The sequence below is a fragment of the Ambystoma mexicanum genome, chromosome 3q (assembly GCF_040938575.1).
Source record: "Ambystoma mexicanum isolate Mex_15411 chromosome 3q, UKY_AmexF1_1, whole genome shotgun sequence".
NCBI lineage: Eukaryota > Metazoa > Chordata > Amphibia > Caudata > Ambystomatidae > Ambystoma > Ambystoma mexicanum.
The window spans coordinates 885,768,789-885,788,764 of NC_090926.1; the positions used below are offsets into that span (position 1 = coordinate 885,768,789).

Here is a 19,976-nt window from a genome sequence, read left to right on the forward strand (position 1 = left end):
AAAAGCACAGTGTTTTTTAATGATGAGAGAATACAGATTTAGCAGTCTGTATGTTTCAACATTACAGATAAACTATGCAGAACATTAATCATACCTTTAGAAGTCTTACGATTGAGACTAGTTTGCGTGATCATTTATCATTAGTGTTTCCTCAATGATTTATATTCTAGACAATATAGCAGCTATACATTAGTATCTATAAATGAAACGAAAAGCATGGTGCTTTTTAATGGTGACAGAAAATACAGATTTAGCAATACAATAAAACAACAAGTGCTTCAGTACAGTTTCATGATGTTTTCTCCCGTCCCCAACTGCCCTCCCCTCCCTCTCGAGCCTGCCCCAAATCATGCCCTTCCTTGACCTTTCCCACAGGTGCTTCTCCCTCGTCTCCCCCTGAAGATCTATCTTCTTCTGGGCTTGTCTAGTCATGCCCGGATAACATAGCAAACTTCCTCCCCCCTCTGTTCACCGCTTCATTCCACACTACAATTTTGGAGTCTGCCAATTTTTGCAGATCCTGCTACCAGACTTCCACTTTCGGTCCTTTACTAGCCTTCCAGCTCATGGCTATTCTGCGCTACACTAATATATAAGCTACATCCTTGAGTTTACTCAGGTGTTTCAGTTTGCGTGGCCTGGGGATTCGCGCCAACATGCACACCCACACAGAATCCACATCCAGATTTATCTCTCTCTCTGCCATAAGGTGGTCTACCTCCCCACAGAATCTCTGTATTTCAGGGCATGCCCAGAACATGTGTATCATACCTGCGTTCATCTCCCCTCATTTTGAACATGTTTGTATGCCTGCATTTTTAAACTTGGCTATCTTCCTGGAGTTCATATATGCTCTATGGGTAACATATAACTCAATCTGCTGTAGTCTCACGTTCCTTGATACTTTCTTATGGTATCCCTGTGCTCTCACCCACAATCCATCTCCCATTGCTTCCCCGGCTTCTTCTTCCCAATCTCTCCTTGTTTGGGTACCTCCTTGCCCACTCTCGACATCAGCAATTCATATATTCAGGAGACCTTGTGCCCTCCTTCAGACACATCCTGAAATGTTTCAATTGCGGTATCGGGCTGTTGAGTCAGCACTGTCTCCGGCCATATGCCTTTTATCCTCTTCACCAACCTAGCATATGTAATATATTGCCCACTGTGTAGACCGGTGTCTTCCACCAGTGTGTCAAACTCCGCCTTCCCATCTAGCCACACATCTCCCAGGGTTGCTATGCCCATCGGTTCCCACTCTCTAGCAATCTCGTCCCTTCTCCCCACTACGCCTTTGGCAACCATATCCACTCGTTCAAAAAATATGGGTTGCATCCCGCCTTCAGCAGTATAGACTCTGGTGTAGAGTCCTGTGATAGCCACCTCGCTACATATTGGAGTTGGCTAGCTAAATAATATGCCTCAAAATTGGGTAATCTAATGTCTCCTTGGTCATATGGGTTCTGTAATTTCCATAATGCTATCCTGTTTCTGGAGTTGTGCCAAATGAACCCCCTACATATACTCTGAATTTTAGCGAAGAATCGTTTGGGTATCATGTATGGTATGTTTACAAAAAAGTGTAATAGCCTGGGCAGAACCACCATGTTCAACAATGCCGCTCTTCCCAGCATGGTCAAGGGGAGCTTGCCCCAGAACACTATTCTATTTTCAATCCTAGACAGCGCCTTCTCCGTGTTTTGCTTGTGTTCAGCCTCAACCGTATGGTGCACATCTATCCCCAAATATCTAAAAGTCTCGGTTACCCATTTTATCTGCAATACCGGCAGTTCTTCCCTCGGTAACCCCATGTATCTACCCAGGGGGAATATACACGATTTCTCAGGACTCACTGTTATGCAAGACAGTGTCGCGTATCGCCCCATAACTTCCAAAATGTACTGGAGGTTTTCCTCAGGGTACTTCAAGTACAGCAGCACATCATCTGCAAACATTGATATCAGATGTTGCCCTCCATTCGTGCTGATCCCTACTTCCCTGTACGCTTGCCTCAAGTATATCGCCAGGGGTTTGAATGCTAGTATAAAAAGCATTGGTGACCAAGGGCATCCTTGTCTAGTGCCCCTACTAAGTTTCCACTGTTCTGAGATGTTCGCCCCTGTCTTAACTCAGGCCAACAGACAACTATACAACAGTTGAACCCGTTTCAAATATGAGGGCCCGATCCCATATTCCCTCAAGGCTACTACTAACCAGGGCCACTTGACTGAGTCGAAGGCCTTCACTGCATGCAATGAGACTACTGCTACCTCTTGGGAGCTTCCTTCCGTCTGTTCTATGACGTGATGGAGACTTCTAAGGTTGTTTGATATACTCCTGTGTGGAACATACCCCGTCTGATCGGGATGTATAAGCCTATTGATTATTGGTCGCAACCTGTTGGCTATCACTGCTGTAAGTATTTTGCTATCTTGATTGAGCATTGAGAGTGGTCTATAAACTCTGCAGTCTGTGCTCGGTTTATTGGGCTTAAGTAGCGGGATGATAATCGCCTCCCTGATGGACTCTGGCAGCGCACCTCTGTCAAACGCCTCGTTTAACATTGCAAGCATCGGGGGTAGCAAGTCCGACCTGTATGTTTTGTAAAATTCACTTGGGAGTCCATCCGCCCCTGGAGCCTTATTAGTGGATAGTAGCTTAATAACTCCCTCTAATTCCTCTAACATTACTGGGGCCTCCAAGTTCTCTTTTTCCGCAGCCATCAGTTTGGGAACATTCATCTCTGCCAATGTCTCCAGCACCTCCATTTCCTCCCCTCCTGCAGCGTCCATGTTCAGTCGCTGGTAATACTCCAAGAAACATTTATTCACCCCTTCCTGTGTGTCTGATATCTGCCCATCTATCCCATGAACTGCTCTAATAGTTTGTCGGGAGGTCCCGCTTCTACATAGCCAGGCTAATAATCTGCCCGGTTTATCTCCTTCTGCATGTTGCCTCTCTACATATTTCTTGTAATTTAGGTTGCATAGTCTCTCCCAGTGATCCCTACACTCTTGTTGTAATTGGCGTATGGTGTCAGTCTCCTCAATTTACCCCCTCCCTCATCTTAGGGCCTCATTACACGGAAGGCGGTGAGCCATGGCGCTATTAGCGCCATGGCTCATGCCGGTAAAATACCGCCACCGCCTTGGCGGAAAGGGGATTTACCGCCCCATTCCAAGGTTGGTGGGGCGGTAAATCCCCCTTCCGCCATTGCCCTTCCCCATTCCCATTTCTGCCCCATAGGGCTCTATGGGAATGGGGAAGGCGCTAATTACGGCACCGCAATTTTGCGGTGACTTAATTAGCTCCGAGGTCCCTTAGCGGGTTGGTTTTTAACGCCTGCAAAAAGCAGGCGTTAAAGCACCAACCCGCTAAGGGACCTCGTAGTAAGGCGGTACTGGTTAATGGTCACCGTTACCATTAACGGTGGCCGTTAACCATTACCGCCTTCCGTGTAATGAGGCCCTTAGTCTCTATTCTGTTCTCCGCCTCTTGCAATTTACCCCCCATCAACCCCTTGGACTTGGATATCTCAGCCTCCCTCACTACCACTTTAAATGCCTCCCATAGTGTGCCAGCCGATTTGACGCTCCCAGTGTTGTTTTCGAAATACTCTCGTATTTCTTTCCTCAAGTCTTCTCTAAATCTGGGATCTTTCAGTGCCTCGGCTCTTAATCTCCATGTCGGGATCTTCGCCCTAAGAGCCAGGTACTGCCATGTCACTGTCAATGGGGCATGGTCCGAGAGGATTGCAGCCTTATATTCGACTTTCACCATTTCCCTAGTGAACTCCGAAGCAGCAAATATATAGTCTAGGCAAGCATGTAGATTCTGGGGGCAGAGTAGTGGGAATATTCTCTATGCTGTGGATGGTGCATTCTCCACACATCCACTAATCGGAAATCACTTAATAGGGCTCTCAAGGCCCTAGCCACTGGGGTAGGCCTCTACATCTGTCTAGTTCGGGGTCCAATGTGCAGTTGAAATCCCCACCCCATATAACTGCCCCCCATATACGGACTAACCTTAGCGTATAAGGTAATGAAGTAGCATATGCATTGATGATACTCACCTCCTTGTTTTCTACCATCCCTCTCACAAACACCCCCTTCCCGTCCGATTCTAAGGTGAACTGCAACAGCTTGAACGGGACATGTGGTGCTATCCACGTTATAGCCCCTCTGGCATATGCTGTATACATTGCTCCTATAGGGGTCCCTTGCCATGTCCTCATTACTACCTCCTGTTTGTCTTTGGTCAAGTGAGTTTCTTGTAACAGAGCAATGTCTATTTTCTGTCTCCTCAGGTCCATCATGACCTTATTCCGTTTCAAGTAATTATTGAGCCCCCTGACATTCCAGGTCACTATCCTCAAGTCTCCCATCTTATCCATTTCCTATACCACCCGCTTCCACTCCTGACCTCCTCTTCTTGCCAGGTGCTGTGTGGTTGTAGGCTCGCTTTTCAACAACTCCCCAAACCCTCTCCCTGTCATCCCTTTAACTCCCCAAACCCCATCCCTCCCCCTACTTGAACTAGCCCCATTCTCTTCCCAACTCCCATCCCAACTTCCCTTAACTGTTGTCCAACTCCATCGCTGGATCTCAGGCTATCCCGCATCTAGCCCTTTCGCGGTATAACCGCTACTCACAGCTCAGCAGGAGGATACCGTACTACCAGTATCTCAACTAAACTACCTAAAGGGGGGTGATAGTGTGTTCTTGGCCACACATGTGTCTCCCGCGTTGAGGTAACAGTATGTCGCTCAGTCTACATCTCTGTTCGTAACATCTTACCCAGACTCATTATATGCTGTACTATAATCAAGTCCCAAAGTCTATTTCTTATACAACATCACAATGCAGAAAAGTACAGATTCACTTATCGGTTCTGCTCTCTGTTTGGTCCTCTGCTCCCGCTGGGCAGTTCTGTGCATCCAGCCACTCTACCGCGTCCTCTGGAGTCTTAAAAAAAAGGCCTTATTCTTGTGTAACACCTTCAGTTTTGCTGGGTACATCAACATGTATTTGTAGCCTGCTTCACACAACCTCCTTTTGATCGGCCCGTAGTTCAGTCGCCGTCTCTGTACCAGGAAGGTGTAGTCCAGATACACCGTGATAGTTGCTGACACGCTGTTTATTGTTCCCCCTTTTCGAAAGTGCTCCAGGATCTTCTCCCTGTCCTTATAATTCAATATTTTGGTGATAACTGGACGTGGGGGGGATCCCGGTGGTGGCCTCCTAGCCAGGGCTCTATGTGCTCATTCAACTGCAAACCCATGGGTGAAGGCACCCCCCCAATTTCCTGTAGTAACATGGTCTCAACATAGTCTGTCAGGTCCGATCCTTCTTCCCCCTCTGGGAGTCCCACAATTGGTATGTTGTTCCTACGTGCCTGCCATTCCGCTTCCTCTGCTCTGTTTTCTAAGTTACGCACTTGCTGTCACAGTGTATGTATTTCTGTGGCGTTCGCCGAACAGGTGGTCGTATTTGTCTTTACCTCCATCTCTAACTCACTTGTATGTTCTGCCAGCGTCCTCACATCCTGTCGTAGCGAATTGATGTCCACTTTCACAGCATCAATCATGAATTCCAGCAAGGTCTTTAGTTCAGCCATTTCAGCATCAAGCTTAGCCTCCCATGATGCTTTCAGGTCCGCGATTGCCTCCAGTATCTGCTGGTCATTTTGTGTCGGGGTTACCTCACTCTGCGAATGTTGCCCTTTGTTCTTGCCAACTTTTGTTGTCTGTGGTGACTTGGTAAACTCCTCCATCGTTGGCTGCTTCTCCTTCACTTTAGTCAGTTTGGAGGCCATATTGGACCTGGAAGTGGTCTCTCCAAGTGTGACCGCCGAATATGTTGTGTCCCAGTGCTTTACGGCGCCCAGCACGTGAATGCAACCTTGTGCTCTCAAGGGCTATTGTCTGCGTGGTGCGCAGTGTGAGAGTGTCTCACTCCGTGTTGCCTCAGCTTCCCTTCCGCCTTGATTGCCTCAAGTGTCTGGCGCTCAGACCTCAGCCTTCTATTACATCGTCTGTGCGTCCCTGTGCTGAGGTCAGTTCTTTATGTCTCCTGTCAATCTACCCTCTGCGTGTCCTTATTGTGCTCTTGTGTATACTTGAGGTGCCATTGTGCTTGGTCCATGGAGCTGCTATCACCCTCAAATCCACAAGCTACAGCTCCATACACCTGCACTATTCACCCAGCGACTATAACTCTAATCACTTCCAGTGTGGGTTCTGATCATGTGTCTCGCTGCAGCCACTGCTATTAGCCCCCGAGCCTCATGTCGCTTCTTTTTAGGCTTCCCTATTCCTTTAGTGGGTTTCCCGTGTTGTGGTTATGTGTGTACCCCACTTCGTATGGCCCCACTGTGCTATGGCTTCCTGCCAGTCACGTTATTAGAGTGGGTCTCAGCACTGCCCCAGCTTCCTGTTATAGTGGCTCTTGTAACGTGCGCTTTCTAACCATAGCTTCCACGTCTAAAAGTCCTACTTGTCAGTGCGCTCTTGATGCCTTCAATACCTAGGCAACAAAGTGTCTCTCAGCCGCGTGCTTACTTGATTGGGCCACTTAATGAGCCTGTCAGCTCCTCTGTTGCCTGCTCCGTGTTCTGTGTGCTACTGTAGCCAGTGGTTAACTCTCCTCACTGCTCTTTGCGTTGCTGGGTTGCAACAATGTATCGTGTTCTGTGGGCACTCGTGTCTTCAGTGTACCGTGTCCCAATCGCTCCAGGTGCATTACATTTTGAGCACCTGCTGGCTTGGGGCTCCTCGGCTCATACACAGGGGCTTGTTATCAGTAGGCTCTGCTGCGGTCACGAGTCAGGACGCACACCATTACACGCCTGATCCGTGTATATATTGAACAGCTGCTCCGCTCCCTCTGCAGGCGGCGTTCTGGCTGGCCCCCGAACCTCCGCACACCGTTGGTCTGCCTCTTGGAGTCTGCAAACTGCTCCACTCAGCCGTGGCACGCCGCAAGGGCCCGGCGCGCCTCCTTCGTCAGCCTCTTCCGCCCCTGCAACAGTGCTCGGCTCTCCAGGAATCTTCACACTAGCCTCATTGGGTTGCAGGCGTTCTCGCTCCGTTCTGCTGCGGATCACTGAATGATTTTTCGAATTTTTTATTCTATCATTTTGGACGAAACCTATCAAACCTCTCTGAGGGTCAAATAATTTGTACTGGTTTTTACTGGTGCCCGGTGGAAAACTTGAATGGAGAGAGTACAAGATGAAACAGGAAAGAGACATAGGCCCTCATTCTAAGTATGGCGGTCCGGAATTAAGGGTGCCGGTAGCAACATACCGGCACCCTTTCCGGACAGCCATAATACCAGAATGCGGGTAGGTGCCACGGATCCCCCGGCAGGCCTGACCTGCCGGGTTTTCAGGCCCCTACCGGCACGTCTCTCACTGGAGCACGGGCTCCATTAGCAATGGTGCCGGTGCTTCAGTGACCCCATATCCATGGAGTTCTATGAGATTCCATGGAAATGAGAATTAACCGTTACTGCCGCCGCTTCGCCGCTTGTGATATTCCAGTGGCACTGGGATATCAGGCAGCGGTAAAGGTGTTACAGGGTTGCCAGTAACCCGTAAAGAGACCCGCACTCGAAAGTACAGTAACTTCCCCTTGGACTTTAGTCTTTCTCACAGGCCTGGACACTTTCTTCTCCTTCACATGACAGAAATTAATCCTACTCCTCTAACGCGTACTGTTTTTGCTGTCTCTGCTTGGTGAATGGGCTTCTTTGGTGTCCCCCTGTGATGGGCAGTGCCAGGCCAACTGATCGTAGAGCTTATCTGGGAAGGTAGTGAGACTCTTTATTTTGCAGATGTTTTGGAGATTGCCCCCAGATGCTTTTATGGGTAAGGCTGGCCAATTGCAAGGTGACAGAGAAGGGCTCTAAATACCAGTGAAGACAGGCCGCTCGCATGAACATACCGCCAAGTTCCCCGGATTCATGTGACAAGAGCATTTTGAGCCACCGGCTGTAAATGTGAAAGAATGGTGCCAAGATCAGCAAAAGTCTATTGCAGTAGCCGTATGCAATAGTTAATTAGGATGCCTTTTAGCCAAGCTCTTTCAGCTGCAGGAATAAATATCACTATGTACTTTAGTTTATATAGCCGAGAATTATCTGACATTACCGCCATGCCCAATTTGCCCTTTAGTGGCCTGCTTGAGTGACATCATACTCTGATTTTCTTTTTGGCTTTCATCGTACCTTGACCAAGGATGGAAGAAAGCAGGAACGGAGGAAGAGTTGGGTAGACGTTTATGCGCTTTGCAGCTGAGTTTAACTGGAGCCAGTGGCCCCACATTCAATCTTGGGCAGTAAGTGGGGGGCGTTGGATGATGCGTCATATTGACTAGACTAGAAAGACTAGACCTAAGCAAAGGCCTAGCAAGTCAGGCTTAGGCAAGATATCTGCTGTAGAGGGGCACCATGTCAGTACTAAGCTAATAGGGGAAGGAGGTGAATGAGGTGCTTTCTGTGGAACCTGACCCTCAACAGATCCTCTAGCTGACTTAGCCTGACTGATGATGACTGAGAAGGGACTAAACCATAAGAGAACCTGACAGCTTACTTGGTGACCTCAGTCAACCGTGGTAAATAGATGAAAAGTTCAGTGATTAATACTGCTGAGAGGTTCCACAAATTAACAAATGGGCCCTGTATCAGAGGTGGTTAGTACATTATCCAAAATCTGTAGCGGATGATCAAGGTCTGAGTAACATGGCAAGGTCTGGGTAACATGGCAAGGTCTGAGTAACATGGCAAGGTCTGAGTTAGACTTCATAGGGTTTTACAGCTGGTACTTAGCCAGATGATCCTGCAACTGATTGCTGACAACAATTTCCAGCACTTTGGAAATAGTTACATGGTTAGGGATTGGTATACAATGTTATCTTATCTTTGAAAGCTTTTATACTGCGCAACATCACCATCATAGTGGTTTCACAATACTGAGGCTTGTCCAGGTTTTTCCTATTGTATGATATGATATGATAAGTGATTTATAACGTGCCTGTACACAAGTGTTTCTAGGCGCGACAAGATAAGGAAGGGGAGACAAAGGGAGGACAAAACAAACAATGTTATTAGTCCATGTGTCATTCAGATCGTGCAAGTGCAAGGAGGAAGGAGGAGGAGAAGTGCCAGGGGGAGTGGGGTGGAGAGTGCAGTGGCAAAAAGCGCGATAAGTGCTGCCGGAGTGGAGGCTCAAGTAAGTGCAGTGAGGCAGGGGACTGTAGGGTTGCAGATACAGTCACTAAGTGCATGGGAGGCACGGAGGGAGTTCAAGGGGCTACAGGTCATGCAGGAGCCTGGTGCACATGAGGTTCAGAGGGTGGGCAGGTAACCAGTTAACACAGCAGACAGGAGCATCAGCAGGGGAGAGAGAGAAAGAGAGAAAGCAGAAGCAAAGAGGAAGGTATTGAGTTGCTTCCGGAACCTTAGGTGGTCCTGCTCAAGTTTGGGGGAGGCTGTTCCAGAGGGAGGCTCTAGCCGAAGCCAAGGATCTCCACGCTGTGGTCTTTGGAGAAAAGGGAAAAAGGAAGGGGATGGTAAGGGGTAAGGGAGGAGTAAAGTGGGTACACAGATGAAGACAGAGCGTCTTGGAGAGACATGCAGGGGTGAGGGCGAGGGTACTGCCTGTGGGCTTTTAGATGCCTGCCGTTGCAAAGCAAGGATAAAAGAGAGAGGGCAGAAAGGGGGAGTGCTAGTTATATTGTGTCTGTACTAGGGAGAACATTTTATGAAGCTAGTTTCCAACTAATGGTCATGTAGCAGTAGAAGTAGTGGGTGGATGTGTCACAAGCTCAGGATGAGCTCAAGCTGACGCTTGTGGCAATATTTTGTCAAGACGCACCTCATAAGGGTTGTGCAGCAATGTCTGGCCATTGTTGCACTATGGAAGAAGGAATAATGTGAAATATCATAGCATAGCAAAGCAAACTACAGTGAGGTAAAACCACCAGGGCCTATTGTAGCATTTAAAGAAAGCAAACAGAAAGGGCTAACGCCCTGGTGCAGAATACCATTAAACGTATGTGAATTAAAGTCATGTAATTGAACAGAATAGCGGGATCGAGTAACATGTACTGCAACAGAGGTGTGAAATGCCCTATTTAAAAAAGAAAAATCCTTGAATTTGTGTCCTCCAGCAGGTCTGAAATGAAAGCGCTGCCATGCAATACCCGGGCTACCCGCTTTTTGCCAATACACTTTCCACCCCCTAACCCCCGGTCCCTCTCTTCTTCCTTCCTCCTCGTACTTGCACAATCTGAATGACACAAGGCCTAGTAAGATCGTTTGTTTTGTCCTCCCTCTTTCTCCCCTTCCCGATCTTGTCACGCCAAGAAACACTTGTGTACAGGCACGTTATAAATTACTTATCATATCATATCATATAATATCATACAATAGGCAAAATCTGGACAAGCCTTAGTATTGTGAAACCACTATGATGGTGATGTTGTGCAGTATAAAAGCGTTCAAAGATAAGATAACATCATATACCAATCCCTATCCATGTAACTATTTCCAAAGTGCTGGAAACTGTTGTCAGCAACCAGTTGCAGGATCATCTGGCTAAGTACCAGCTGTAAAACCCTCTGAAGTCTAACTCAGATCTTGCCATGTTACTCAGACCTTGACCACATGCTACAGATTTTGGGTAATATACTACCCATCTCTGATACAGGGCCCATGTGTTTATTTGTGGAACCTCTCAGCAGTATTTGTCACTGAACTTTTCATCTATTTATCACAGTTGACAGAGGTCATCAAGTAAGCCCTCAGGTTCTCTGATGGTGTAGTTCTTCTGAGTCATCATCAGTCAGGCTAAGTCAGCTAGAGGATCTGTTGAGGGTCAGGTTCCACAGAAATCAGCTCCCTCCTCTATTAGCTTAGTAGTGACGTGGTGTCTCCTATACATCGGGTATCTTGCCACAGCCTAACTTGTCAGGTCTTTGCTTAGTTCTACTCTAGTCAATATGACGCATCATCCAGCTGCCCCCCACTTACTGCCCAAGATTGAATATGGAGCTAATGGCTCCAGTTAAACTCAGCTGCAATGCGCATAAACGTCTACCCAACTCTTCCTGCGTTCTTGCTTTCTTTCAACCTTGGTCAAGGTACGATGAAAGCCAAAAAGAAACTCAGAGTATGATGTCACTCAAGAAGGGCACTAAAGGGCACATTTGGCATGGCTGTAATGTCAGATAGTTCTCGGCTATATAAACTAAAGTACATATTGATATTTATTCCTGCAGCTGAGATCCCTTCTGTGTCACCTTGCAATTGGCCAGTCTCACCCATAAAAGCATCTGTGGGCAATCTCCAAAACATCTGCAAAATAAGGTGGCTCACTACCTTCCCAGATAAGTTCTACGATCAGTTGGCACTGCCCATCACAAGGGACACTAAAGAAGCCCATCTACCAAGCAGAGACATTTCCCTCAGTTGATCCATTAGACCTTCAAGAGAAGTGGACTGAAAAAAACAGTATGCGTTGGAGGAGTAGGCTTAATTTCTGCACTCCCGGTTTGCAGTCTCGGGAGGATAGTTCAGGGGCAACGCGGTCATCTTGGAAGCAAGATGACGCGGAGCCACAAAGGTTCGATCTGCGGGTCCATGCTTAGACCCCTTTGGGTATTAAGCACGTTATAAATAACCAATTACATAGGTGTTGCCACCTGATCTCTTGAAAAATAATTGTTGCGTGCTACAAAGGAGAACCACAATGGATGGAATCCTAGGGAGTTGCTTGCATTGCCGAATGAGGATGGAATCCTAGGGAGTTGTATGCATTGCAGAATGAGTCTTCACGCCTTGCCCATACATGTTTATCCAGTGGTGCAACGGTACCGTACGTCGTATCCTAGAGGCGAGGAAGATGCTGTACGTCTAGTCATTGTGTATGTGCATAAAATTACAATGAGAAGTAGTGTGTAAAGGACCAGACTTATCTCTATATAATCCATACATTTTTTTTCTTTCGTCATATATACTGCGCCAGTTCAACACCAAAGTGACCTCAAAGCGTGTATCCTTGTCCGAATTAAAGCATATTGTGTCCCTGCTCTGGGATCACATGACCTTAGTTTGCTGGAATAAATTGTCTGGAGAATAGTGTGCTACAGAAGAGAAGGACAGGCAGTGTGGCAGCAATGGGGGGAGGGAGCTTAAAAAAATATGTAAAAGAGTGATTGAAGTGATGAGACTAAGGTGTTGTAAAAAGCATATGTATAGTAAGTCTGGGTGAATGAGGGGTTTGAGAGGTGCTCGAGCTATGCTACGTATGATGTGGGCAAGGTTGACCGGGTAATTGCTGGGTAGAGCCTACCTAGATAGAGATAGCTGCTCAAGGCAGAGGACCGCAAGGCCATATACGTAGTAAATGAAGAAAGATAAAATAAGGAGGCGAAAAGTTCAAAGGATCAAATAAATAATTCCAGCATTGTACAAATATTTAAGGAGTGGATCTGCTTTCTAGGAATCAGTAGGTACACAGTATGTCACAAGATGTCTAACCATGATAGGAATCACTACCCATCTCAATCATAATTCATAAAAGAATGATTCGACATTGGAGCCGTATAAACAATAAGGCACACGTATTATCCACAGAAGAGCCAAGTACATTGCAACACCTCAAAAGCCGATATAGTTCGTTTTAATCCATTCTCCAAACAATATATGGGGGGGCACCACCCCCCACTTCCTCACTATGACCTTAATTATTATCCTTGCCCCCAGTCCCACAAATATTTTCGGCCAAATTCGGTTAAAAAAAATGGGATGGTTTTTCATTCGACCAAATCTACTACGAAAGAATCGTGAGATAATCAAAGATACAGTCACTAACCATGATGTGCAATCGTGTATTTGCTCGGGCCTCTCGAGTACACAAGCGTCCCCAGGCAAATGTCAGCCAATGCTCTCCTTGCTCACGGCACAAGGAAGCCTCGCGTTATTATATTCTGACAGGTTAGCTTGCCTTGAGCCACCAGGCTGGCTGCGTAATGCATTGGCCGACCCAGACCTATGAGAAGGGCGCGTTCCATGGAAGCTCGGGCAGGCATAGGCTCACGTCGCTGCCAATCACAACAGAGATGTCAATAGCAGGGACTCAGGACTAGAGGCCTTGTGCAGTGGATTCATAGGAGAAATTCCAGGAAGAGATCTGCAGCCCTCCAAGGGGACTAAATGATGGATTTCTCCTAAATTTCGGTGTAATTCCAAAACATAATACTTTCCCACTTTTTGGCCTCGGTTTTGATTCTCCAGAGCACACAGTCATGTCAGGTATTTCCTGACCAGTTGCAATGTATTATAAAGCCGTTAGCAGACCGTGGCAGCCTTTCTCCAGAACACGGCTCCTCCACACTTTCGCATCTCGTAGGGGAAAGGGGCGGGCCTTTCCTTCACAGCACAGCCTTCCCTTCATAACTTGTTTGAGCGCCCGGCCATAATTGGAACGGGTGCCGGAGTAGTTGGGGCCGTTAAGAGGCAGTACTATTGCCCCCGAGGCAAACACTCCTTCCGGGAATAAGACACCTTCCACATACACGCCCCCTCCCACCCAGCACCACATTAGAATGTTGGCAAATGGCGCTTGTTCTGTTTGGGCCCTGCCCCCCTGGACTCGTGCTCACAGGATAGCTAGAGCGCCCACCTCTCATCAGCGCCACCACCTTTACCTCTCATCAGCACCCCCCACCTTTACCCTCGCCAGTCCTGCTTGATCCCACGGTTCCTATTCATGCTCGTTGAGACAAGCCATCTCAGCAGAGAGTGTGGAATCCAGGTAGCCGGTCACATAGAAAAAAAGAGACTGCTGTTACTGCAAGGAGCAGGAAAGAGAGGTCAGCAATAATGGCGGGAAGCGTTCTGTTAAACCCGGCAAATGGCCAAGATGTGGAGGACAAGTCCATCCGGTGTCACAAGGATGCATTATAATACCATGTTATGTTATGTTACAAAGGATTTATTTGCAAAGGAGAACTGTGCATTATAATGACACATGGGGCCTCATTACGAGGTTGGAGGCAGCCATGGTGCTCTTAGCACCATGGCTGCCTCCAAACCGGGTTCCTTCAATGGGGAATTACCAGGCCATTCCAACATTGGAGGACCCGGTAATTCCTCCTTGAAGGAACCATTCCCCATTCCCATTTGAGCCCCCATAGGGCTCAATGGGAATGGAGATGGAGGTAATAACAGGCACATTACGAATGGCCCGTTATTAGCTCCCTCTTCCCCTCGCGGGACCCGGAAAGGACGTCTGGTTTTACCAGACGTCTGTTCCGGGTCCCGCAAAGGGAACCTCGTAATCGGCGCTCCCGTAATGAAGGGTGCCGGTCCCGTACCGGCACCCTTCATTACGTGAGCGCCAGGGTCGTAATGAGGCCCATGCAATAAAAGAATCAACTTAACTGTACCTGCAGTGTCAATAAGGTCACTAGACACGACAAACGTACCTATTGATTTGCTATGGCAGCCACCTTCCAGCAGAGATGCAATCCGCCTCACATGCGCCACTGCCCCCATGCACTGGGCATCTCACATGTGCCCTATCACAAAGCCCATGGCAGTCCCTGTGTCCCTATTACAGCAAAACAAAATGATTGATGGCTGGAAGGTTTAGAATTAATCTTAACCACTAGTTTGCAGGTCACCCCTCCAAACCAATGTTCTTTGCCTGCCAAACCATTACAAAAGAGGAAAGACCATATGTAAATCAGGCTGGGTCCCACCCCAAAAGGAGTAGTCCATCCCAAACTGCTTGGTCACATCACTTCTGCAGGAGACCACACGCATCCCTAAACATGTTTCGGCCTAGGCGTAGATTGGGTCTATTGGCCCAGCGGGCATGGGACCCATGTCTGGGCATTCCCCTCCCACTCGGGGTGGCTACATAAAAACAAGAGAAAAACTGACCAGGAGCGGCTTTGTCGTTCCAAGGTCGACATACATTTCTGAGTTAACCTTCCATTTCTGACTTCACCTTTTATGGGACAGTTAAAATACAACCTCACCAAAGTCAGCTTTTCATTAAAAAAAAATGAATGTAATTCATTTAAGAGCTGACTTACAGCTGACTTTGATTTGGAACGGGCCTGGCGAGGATATATGTCAACCCCTCAGACTCATTTACTGGTGGCCATCTTACCCTTTCTCCTCGTCTACCTAAATGCTCACCGATTGTGGCCTCCTGATGACTTCCTTAAAGCTCGACGCACAAAAGACTGTGTTGGGGAAAGCATGGGGAGTGGAAAAGGGGATTGGGGCTTTGGAACTGTGCAGCGGTTGAAGGGTGCGGGGGCTGCAAAATGGCAGAGGAGAGGGTATCAAAGCCTGCCTTACCTTTGAGACCTCCCACAACGCCCCTCTTACGTTTGTCGTCTTCGGATCTAGAACCAAGCTCTCACTGCATCACTTCACCCTTGTTTTTCTCCATTTATCCCATTGACGGAGTCTGTTAGAGGAATCTTCTGGATGCGGAGTCAACTGGGAACCAAAAGAGGCCCTGGAAATCTTTTCAAAGTGGCCCCGTATTACAAATGTTCAGCAAGCCCAACCCTTTTCCCATGAAAACATTTGGAAATAAAATAGGTTACCACACAAAAGAGGCCCAGGATGTAGAGGCCTACTGGGTACTCTCCAGAGTTCCGTATAGGCCAGCCAACCCCTGGCCAGATGTATCTATTGAGGTTGGAGGACAACTACATGTGAGCCTGTCTCCCCTCCCCCATAGAGAACCAAAACCCCTGTGAGGTGGCGGCACCCGAGGCAGACTGAGGTACTGCTTGGAGCTGCGTGGCGCTAGAATAGGAGGCTTTGTGCCCTGGCGCTGATTCCTGTCCTTCCTGGTAATAGTGTATGACTAACACTTTCTCCGAAAGGTCGAGCGGAATAAGGTCAACCTAAGCAAATATGAGGGGGAAGAGAGGAAGAGGGGACAAAAGTCAAACGTAAGAGGTGAGAAGGTGGCACAGGGGGAAAGGAAAGGGTGTTGGTCTTGGACTCCATACCTCTAAAAAGATAGAGTAAACAAACAACCTGGCCAAAAAGCGCTGAATTCGGTCAGGTTGCGAAAGGAGTTTTTTCAAAACGCTTCTATAAATGTAATTTTTTGTACTTATGAGGTTCTTCTACTAAAGAGCCTTACATATTTAAAAGGGTAATAAGAAAAACACTGAGGCATGAATAGGGCAATCCACGTGCAAGGAGTCAATCTTCAAGTAGGGGGTGAAATATAGCCTGCCTACTGGCTGAACCTACAGCATAACAAAGAGCTTTACAGATTTTGGTAGCAAGAAATGGAAATTAATGGACATTTGATTGGTTTTGGGAGTGAGAGATGATGACTGAAGAGACAAAGAAGGAGAGTAAAGAAAAACTCGAGAGGATCGATGGGGAGGAACTAGTCATAGATGATAGTAAGCACTATACAAAGATAGAAGTCGAACTGGGAAAGAAAAGCAGGCAGCAAGGGGGGCCGGGGCGCAGGAACTTGGAGGGAGTAGAAAGAGACAGATGATTAAAGTTAGACTGAAGAGGTGTGTAAGTATGAGCAAGAGGACCAACGAAAAAAGAGGTGTAGTAATTAAGGAGAGAGACGATAAGTGTGAGAACGGAGGTCTTGGATGTATGGAAAGTAAGGAAAGGACAGTTTTGTGAGGATGTTATAGAGTTGAAAGTGGCAGGAGAGAGATAAAATGTGGATAGAGATAGAGAAAGCTAGAAAATGACAAAACTGGCGGGAAGAAGCAGAGATGGGAATTGAAGTTGAGAGAAGGGGACATAAAGAGGAGGAGGGAATTGCAATGGGGAATGGCTGGAAAGAATAGGATTGCAGCTTTAGATGACTGAAGATGTAAATAGTGTACGAGTGACAAGAGCGTGAAATCAAAGTGACTGCTATCGCGTGAAGTTGTTCAATGAAAGAGGAGGAAGAGAGGAAAGTTTGGAAGTCCTCAGTATGAAAGTGACAGGTCAAACCAAAGGATAAAACGATGGATTTTCGCTCCCACTGAGGCATTCATTTTATGCCGGCGACCACACCAGCAGCCAGTGGAGAAACTTTGCTGAAAATGTTGGGGGGGGGACATGACCTCTGAAGAAAAGGTGCCCCAGCCAAATGAATGGGGACAAAATAGTGTGCAGTGAAAGTTGGGGGGGACAAACACCCCCGCCCCCCCTAAAATTACGCCCATGCCAGCAGCATTCTTTTCATTCAAAGCGGGACGCGAGGGCCCTCCAACATGGCCGGCCCACTCAGCAGTCCTTACAGCTGATCTCTCCCTGACCCACTGATTGGCTGCTCTTCGCCTGATTGGGCACACAGCCCCCAGAGTTAGCAGGCGATCGCCGGTCCTCTCGAGGGCTGCACTATTTAAGGTGCTTGGGAGCACCTTTTGGTCCTGATCACTACCACTGTGGCATTCATTTTATTCCAGCCGACCACATCAGCAGCACATTCTACATTCAAAGTGGGACATGAGGGCCCTCCAACATGGCCGCCCCGCGGTCCTTAAAGCAGATCTCTGGCCGACCCTGATTGGCTGCTCTTTGCCTCATTGGGCACAAAGCTGCCAGAGGCGACAGGCGATCGCCAGGCGATCGCCAGGCCGTCTTTCTCGAGGGCTGCACTATTTAAGGTGCCTGGGAGCATCTTTTGGTCCTTTTTTGCTCCTACTGCGGCATTCGTTATAGTCTGGCCGACCGACCACATCAGCAGCATCCTCTACATTCAAAGCAAGACACGAGGGTCCTCCAACATGGGCACCCTTCTCGGCGGTCCTTACAGCTGATCTCTCGCCGACCCGTTGATTGGCTGCTCTTCACCTCATTGGGCACACAGACCCCAGAGACTGCAGGTGATCGTGGGCTCCCTCGAGGGCCACACTATTTAAGGTCCCTGGATCGCCTTTTGGATCTTTTTTTCGCTCTGACTGTGGCATTCATTTTATGCCAGACAACCACATCAGCAGCATATTCAAAGCGGGACGCAAGGGCCTCCCAACATGGCTACCCCACTTGGTGGTCCTTACAGCTGCTCTCCCGATGACTGGCTGATTGGCTGCTCTTCGCCACATTGAGCTCACAGCCCCCGTAGCTGGCAGGCGATCTCTGGCCCCCCTCGAAGGGCCTTTTCAAAGGGCCAGGATCTCTCCCTGTCTGGGCCTGAGAGAACCTGCACGTTTGACTTGCCATTGTTAAACTGGCTTCCCACAGTCCCCCACTGGTTGCATACGAATTGTTCGTATTACAACTGTTCGAATTACAATTGACCTTTTCACAATTGACCGAATTGTGAAGGTCAATTGTAACATATATAAAGGGGGGAAACCCCCCGCAACCCCTAACCCAACCTAACCCCCGAAAACCCCATATATAGGGTGTTGTGAACAAGTGGCGAGGAAAAGCCGCGAAACGCGTTAACGTTCCCTACGCGCACAATATTCTTTGCACTTTGGGAGAGCCAAACTTTGATGGCTTTTTAACTTGATTGTGCTGTTTGTAAGGCACTAATAAAAATTACTATTTCAACTCGAACTTTGTGTCCGGACTTCGTCTACACTGGAAAAGTGAAGAGTGCTACTTATCCTGCCTGATTCAATCAGTGCGAAAAAGATATATACATATATATATATATATATATATATATATATATATATATATATATATATATATATATATATATATATATTACCAAAGCGATATATATTTATATATATATATATATATATATATATATATATATATATATATATATATATATACACTGTGGGATGTTTTTACCCATACATCCGAGCCCTACCTCAAAAACTGTGCAGTACTGACATGGAAAACATCATGACGGCCAGAGCTTCCCAGAAAATGCACAGGGAAATGCACGAAGAATAGGCTGCCACCCATTTTGCCGATGTTATGGGCACAGAAGGGCACTGCCTAAAACCACCATTGGACTACCCACACAGTAGTCTGAAACCATTGGGAATGGCAATGCTGATTGCCAAAAGCAACCTAGAATTGTGGGGAACTCATTTTCTTAAATCCCAAAAATGGGTGCAGTACCAGTACTCACCACTATCAGAAAGCCGGCGTTTTAAAACAGCACCAGATTTTTTTTATATGTGTAAAACTGAATAGATGAACCCAAAGCATGCCAAAGAAAGACTTACTGAGAGGTGGATACAATCTAAAGTTATATTCTGAAGTGACTTGAAGGTTTATAACAAGACTGGCTGAGCTGTGGATTTCAGCAGTTTAAGTAAATTTGGACTGAAAGACACTAAAAACCTAAATATTTAAAAGAAATGAGTAACCTACTTTTGAGTGTCACATAGGTTGCAATTGTTTAAATGTCATAGTTCTAAACTTAGAATCAGCATCCTAGCTGCATATGTAAAAAAGTGTCTTGACTTAAACTGGGGAACAAAAGTGACATTAGCTGGGGCCTGGCTTAAGGAACTGAATTCTGCCCACCAGCTACCCCCGACAGGAGTTGAGACTTGCACAACAGCTGTGTTCCCAGGCCTATCTGCCTTTTGCTGCTCCCACCAAAAGGGATATGACACTTCCCTGATTGAATTACCTGGGCTCTGCAGGAAATTGAACAAAGCCCTGTCCTGACTCAGGCAAATGTTTTATTATGGGGGCCGTAAAAAGTGGCTCCCTCCTGGAAGTAAAGGGGAGGAGCACTGCCTGTGAGAGCAAGCTGGCTTGGCAGAACTGGAAAAACCAGAAATTCAACCTTGTGCTGGGGGGAAACCACACCCCTGTAGCCAGAATATGGTTTTAGAAAAAGATGAATAACTCATAGAGCGGACTTGTGAAAATTATTTAAATGATACCATAATTCTTGTGATTTTTCTGCCCACATTTGAAGAGGTTTTTAGAACCGGTGGCATGATCTGGGGGCAAGCTAGCAGTTAAGAGGGTATTACTTAAAAT

General features: G+C 47.2%; 1 long non-coding RNA gene across 1 annotated transcript in view; it reads right to left on the reverse strand.

Moving 5' to 3' along the window:
* LOC138581931 (uncharacterized) overlaps positions 1 to 12,977 on the reverse strand; it is a 207,239-nt gene extending 194,262 nt beyond the window's left edge. Inside the window, exon 1 of the long non-coding RNA XR_011304883.1 lies at positions 12,880 to 12,977. This is a non-coding gene — a long non-coding RNA (uncharacterized lncRNA). The remainder of the gene's footprint in view (positions 1 to 12,879) is intronic.
* Positions 12,978 to 19,976: the final 6,999 nt, after the last annotated feature.